The sequence below is a fragment of the Arachis duranensis genome, chromosome 7, assembly GCF_000817695.3.
Source record: "Arachis duranensis cultivar V14167 chromosome 7, aradu.V14167.gnm2.J7QH, whole genome shotgun sequence".
Lineage (NCBI taxonomy): Eukaryota > Viridiplantae > Streptophyta > Magnoliopsida > Fabales > Fabaceae > Arachis > Arachis duranensis.
The window spans coordinates 16014041-16021264 of NC_029778.3; positions in this window are offsets into that span (position 1 = coordinate 16014041).

Sequence of the window (7224 nt, forward strand, 5' to 3'; positions counted from 1 at the left end):
TTGTCTTTTTCAGATCCTAACCTATTTGTTGGACAACCCTTAGTGAACACATAAGGAGGGCTTTTAATATCTTGAATGCTTATTATACAACCTCCTATAAAAATGGACAGTGCATCTTTACCACCATCTTTACCACCATCTTCTAATGTAAGCAAATTATCTAACTCATTGGCATTAGATGATGAGTTAGCAACATGCTTTTGACAGTCCGCCATAGCCATATCAAGATAACGATGTAAGATATCACTTGTTTCCTTTGTTTGGGATGCAAATTGAGCAACACTGTTCGAATGGGAGCATAAATCATCAAACCTCTCTGTTTTTGGATTCAACAAACTTGGATCATGGCTGCTCTTAATATCACTATGTCTTCGCTTCACAAGTTTGCTCCAACGGTCCAAAATGTATCTTCTTGGAATTTCTCTCACGCGTTCATGCCCTAGGACAACCAAGCTATGACGGCATAATATGCCTCTTGATTCAAACATTTGACACATGCATGTAATATCCTTCGTTTCCGCATTGTAGTTAACTTCATAAACCCTCTCTTTAGAAGTAGATACATCCTCCAAAATAGAATAGACTTTAGATGTAGAAACTGCTTTCATAAGGTGCAAAATACAATTTGCTTTCTTTCTAAATTGCTTTTGTACTTCCTTAAACTTTGCATTAGTATAAGCACCTTGAAATTGCTTCTCTATTAAGGAATTAGTGGCACAAGGTATTATTGATTTATAGTCTTCAACATTAGCCTCCCTTTCTTGTTGCTCTTTCCATCCAAGGCAATTGTCATATTGTTTGACAAATTGAATCAACAAGCTTTTGTTATTTATAAATTTGTCAAAATATGAATGCATGCTCTCACTTCGTTGTGTGGATCTCATACCAGCCCAAAAAAAGTTGTCAAGAAAAATTGGAACCCATCGATGTCTTTCTTCATAGATATCTATGTATCATAGTAAACAAATATACATAAAAAAAATTTGTATGCAAACTTAACAAAAGTGGATGCAAATGTTGTCATAAACATGTTAATAATGCATTGAAGCTTAAAAAAAATTAGAATAAGAAAATTGTACTAAAGGCATATTCAAACACATGTTAGAATTCTAGCAAATAGAATATGATGGCCACTTGATATTTTTTTAAATACTAATATGCTAATTCCTATGTGCAAAATATAAAAATTCATGTTTAGAGAAGTACCTGATAGCCACTTGTTATCTTCTAAATCATATTCAATCAGAAAATCTTCCCATTGATTTTGAAAATCATCTTCTGAAATAGACTCCCAAACAATATTATTTAAATCACTTTGTAACTCTTCATATCTCTTGTGTCTTTTGAATTTTTCTGGAATCTTTTTCGTAATGTGCCAAATGTATAACCTATGACGTGTCTCTGGCATCACATTCTCAATTCCAGCTCGTATTCCGAGGCATTGGTCTGTTATAATGCCTTTAGGAGCCTTTCCATGCATACATGTAAGCCAAGCATTAAATAACTAAGTAAACGAGCCTGAATTTTCCTTAGTCAACAAACTACACCCAAGAAGCATTGAGTTACCATGGTGATTAACCCCCACAAAGGAACCAAATGGCATATCGTAACGATTGGTTTTATAAGTAGTATCAAATGAAACTATATCACCGAAGTACTCATATGCTGCTCTACTTCGAGCATCTGCCCAAAATATAGTTTTGAGACGCTTGTTTTGATCAAGTTCAATATCAAAATAAAAATCAGAGTTCATTTCCTTCATCCGTGTAAAATACTTCAACATCTCCCTAGCATCCATTTCTTCCGTAACATTGCGTACTTTTCTGCTGAGATAGTTCCTAACATCTTTTTCCATTAAGTTTATCTTAGAAAAACCTCCTGCTTCACCCACCAATACTTGATATGTTTTGCTTGGTCTCACACCTGCTTCATCATTCCTCTCAATGACTCGACACATGTGCATAGTCATCTCTCTATTACGTGTCAACAGTTTTGCCATCTCTGGATCACAAGGATGTGAATGATCCAAGCACACCTTCGATATAATCCAAAGACCCTCCTTATTCAACCTAATAGAAATCCTTGCAGGGCAATTGTAGTTGGTTCTAGGGTTGGTCTTTTCTATTGGTGAAACTCTAGACTTGCGTTTTCCCTCCCTATTGCAAGTGATCATTTGATTCTTAGGAACCTTATCTTTACCAACTCTTCGGGTAAACCTTATCTTAGTAACAAAACCAACGCGCTTGGCATAATTCTGATAAAATTGATTTGCATCTTCAGTGGTTCCAAAATACATGCCGACCTTGGGCACATCCTGTAAAAAAGTTAGCATACATCAGATAGTAAATCAAAATCTCATTAAAGTAGGTACAAACTATACTAAGTCATGTGTCATAATCTCATTAAACTGGTTGCAAAATGTACAAAAAAGAATGCAAAACAGGACCCTACAACAACAGACTGCATTTGAATGCATCACAAACCTAACCAAAACAAAACAAAACAACTACATAAAACACAACACTACCTATTAACTAGCTTAGCCTCACTTTCCTAACCCTTGGAAATTATGTACCTCCAACCCCAAAAAAATCATAGAACATGTTTACTGTTATAGAACAATTACAAATTTGATGCTTCTACTTCTACTTCAGGTTCTTAGCAGCTAAGGTTATATCAGTTTCATTGAGGATGCATCTTGTCTTATTAACAAGAATGAAGCTACCTATGGAAATTGACAAATCTAAAAGAAAAGATAAAGATTGTGGTGATGTGATTCAGAATCATGAAAGCAGCAATAATAACAACATCATATCAGAAATTGATGATGTTAGTAATAATAGTAAGAAGAAAAAAGATGGATCAAGAGTGTTTTATGGTGGCAGGGCATTCTTCTAAAAACCATTATTCATTACTCAAAAACAACAAACAAGAAACACTAACATTTTTTATATTTTCTGTCTTAGTCATTTCATCAAACAGTTGGTTTGCGTTAATTGTGAATTGTTGCATTATGAAAATCAAAAGAGAATAAGGTATAATTTGAATTCTGTACATTCAATTTAAACTCTATTATGAAAAAAAATAGCATGCTTTGCAAGCTCAGAAATTCATAATCATAATCATCATTGTGTTCATTGATGCACTATGAAAATCATTACAAAAATCATGAAATTAGAAGAGGGAGAAATTGCTTACTTCAATATTCTGTTCTTCTAACACTGATTCCATGATCAACGGAGATGAAAATATTATCAAAGAGTAAAAGGTGAAGCTTCAAGCTTTGTCAACGAAACTGCGATCGTAGAAGAGCGTATCCGGCTAGCGGTGCTCTACGGCTAGTTCCTTGGAGAGAAGCGTGAGAGAAAGCCGTTTGGGATAGCGCGTGAGAGAAAGCCGTTTGTGATAGCGCGTGAGAGAGCCCTAGTGTAAAAACGCATGCTGGCTGAATGATGGTTAGATATTGATATATTTGCTGGTCCCTGAGTTTCCCATAGTAAAATAATATTTTAAATACTTCACAAGTACTTACTATTCCATCACTAATTTTATTGGAAAATATTATTTCAATAGAATTATCATGTCCATGATAATCCTTTCATACATAAGAACAATTCTCAATGTATAGCCAATTTATTACTTTTAAGTATGCCATATGAAAGATAGACATATTTAAAAATTTAAAATATGAAAGTAAATCAAGAAATCTATATTTCTGGCAACATTATTTAGAATCGTGAATGAGTACCTTGGTTGTCAAGTTGTTACTCATACCTATTCTAAATAAACATGATTAAATTATATCCCATATAATTATAATCCTAAATAATTATCTGGTTGTCAGACAATTATTTAACTGAATTATATTTTATACCCCTAGGTTGTCTAGGTTCAAGTATAAAATTAATTCTCCTTATACATCATCATATGCATAAATAAATTCTATCCGTGAGTACAAGTCTCCTGGTTGTCAGGTTGTTCCTTGTAAACAAGAGATAAATTTATTTTTGACAATATCCTAACTTTTAGGACTTATCTCTATTGTTAGAGAATTTCTACCAGTATTCTTGGATTAAATTTTTATACTCCCAGGTTGTCTAGGAAAAAATATAAAATTTAATCCTTAATACATCAAATGTATACACTGATTATTATCTTGAAATAAAACTCCTGGTTGTCAGGTCACTCTTTATAATCAAGAACATTAGAAAAACTAATTTCTAAAATTATAGTGTTCATCAAAACACATCAATCAAATCAAAATTTGATTTTTCATGTACTAACATTTAGCCTTAAAAAAATTATCAAATCAAATTTGACTTTTATATATACACTTATATATATAAGAAACAAACAAAAAATATTTTGCATCTTATTCCTTTTATTGTGATCAAAATCACAATAAAATTTAATAAATAAATTGAACCAAACAAAATATTTGATTATAAATATAACTATTATATTTAAAGAATGATAATTTAATCACAATTAAATAATTAAAATAAATTAACTATTAATTTATTAGAAAACCATTTCAATGGAAATAAATACATCAGATGCTTAAAAATAATTTGAATTAATCCTATTAATTCACAAACTTTAATAAAATAGGAATAAAAATTTAAACACAAAAAAAGCCAAAGCTCTGATACCACTGAAGGATTACCATGTGTTCATAACACGCAGCGGAAGAAAGGAAGGTAATCCTTAAAGATCTATTTTGTGCTTAAATTTTTATTCCAATAATAAATATGTAGTAGATCAGATCTAAATATCTGAGTACGCTAGTAAAAATCTTTTTCTCCTTCGATGGTACGAAGGCACTATGCGTATCCACACCGAGACCAACTTTTGCTGTCAACTCTTTGACCAATGGATATCTGATCTAGATTGAGAAATCTCTTGCAACTCTTTGCATGCCATAAAATTCTTCTCCAAGAATTAGGCTCACATACATTTATGTGTATAGAGATAAAGAAATAAAACTCTTTTTATTCGCGTCTACATTACCTTCCTCTACTCTTGGCATACATATATATAGCATGAGATTTGTTACTAATTTTAAATTTGATTCTTAATTCAAATTTAAATCATATCTTGAAATTCCAAATCTGAATCATTCAAATTTTATGAATCATATCATAACTCAATTTGAAAACAAAATCAGTTAGGATCTCATCCAAATTTAGAATTCAAGTTTAGAAATAGAATAACTAATTATTCTCAAATCTCATATAATATTCTCAATTATCATACTATTATTATATTCTTGGTGCTAGCAAAGAATATAATAATATTCCATTTGAATTAATATAATTATTTATTTTGATCAAATCAAAATAATAATTAAATAATTCTACATCGAAGATTAGAACACTCGTTAGTGTGTGACCCCATAGGTTCAATACTAAGCGGGTAGTAAATTAGCCATACTAAATTTACTAATCAAGGTTGGTGTCTAGCAACACTCCTCAATGACCCGATAGTATGAAGTAATATATTTTTACTAAGAACCTTAGAAGAACAAAGTATAATTCTTTCCATCTTTCCAGCTCTTGGTTAACCCTTAAAGTATGATTTAATTGTCAAACTCTAACTTGTTACATTGTTATAATGAACTGTGAACGACTTAAGAAACTCTTTTCTTCATTCATTCAATCCCTTGGCCAAGGTTTTATTCATCTCAGTCATTATAATCGTAGAGCTCAAACTCTTTACCGAGAGTTGACGGATTCCTTATTGACTAATCATTAATTCTACAAGTATTTAAATCATACCCAATATCCATTCAATTAGCACCCTAGGGTATTAGGTGTCCGGAATCAAAGTATAATAAATACATTGTTAATTACTATGACAGTCGCAGGTCAAAGAAAACTATATTACTATGTTCATCTTGAGAATATCCTATTAACAAATATGCGGTAATTATAACCATTAGAAATTCTTAAAGTGAGTCAGTTCAATGGTCATATGTCTATATGCACCATCTATATATATAATTTAATAAATGAGATCTATTAATCTTTATCCAATGAAGACCATTATATATATATTGATCTTTCCGGATTATTAATGTCCTTTTTAACAATCCTATGACCAAGAACAATTTAGATTAAATTATAAAAGATTTATCTCTCAATATTATGATCACTATCACAATGATAAATCTCTAAATTTAATCAAGGACCTTATTATATTAACATTTTAATATAATAACAATAACAAATTATTTGATACATGATTGATTGGATTGTGGTCATATTCCTTATTCCCAACACGCTGCGTTTTGGTGACTGCAATGCATTACTGTCGGATTTATTCGCCGGTAAATCCAACAATAATAAACCCTAAAATTCAAAGCGCGAACCCTCTCCCCCTTTATTTCGAGCCCTTCCTGTCGCCGCCTCCTCTTCCCCTCACTGAAACCAGCTCGCTCCTCCTCTTCCCTCCGTCAGCCACGACTTCCTCTTTCTCTCTCTGTTTGTGAGTTGTCGCCGCCGTCCAGCACTGCCATTAGATCTTCCTCCCCTGAGTTCTTCTTCCTCTGTTCACTCTTTAGGTTCCATGGTCACTCTTTTTCTTTGTTTAAGTTAATTTAGAATTTAGTTATATGTTAATTTAGGATTTATGATATGATTATTATATGCTAATTTAGGATTTAGGATTTAGTTATATGTTAATTCAGGATTCATGATTCGGTTATCATATGCTATTTTAGGATTTAGGATGAAGTTAATTTAGGATTTAGGAATTAGTTATATGTTAATTTAAGATTTAGGATTTGGTTATCATATGCTACTTTAGGATTTAGGAGTGAGTTGAGCTTGGTATCAATAATTATGATGCACTTTCAAGTAAATTTACACAAGCTTCAAATTTAGCACTATAGTTTCAAATAGAGATCGATATATGTATATGCTGAGTAAAAGTGCGTGCTATATGTACAACATTATATATATAGTATGAATTCAAGTATAAAAATAAAGTGAACTTAGAACAAAAAGATAGATGGTGATGGAGGTATGAAGTTTCTTCATATGGCTTTCAAACAAAAAATTAAATGTAAAAAGTATGCACTTTTCTAATGTTGTTAAAGGATTTATGTAGTATATATGTTGATTAGAGTTAATAATATATTCTCTTTACAGACATGACAATAGGTAGCAGAGGTAGATCAAGTAGGTCTCGTAGTCGTGGTAGAGGGAGGGTTTCTATTGAATC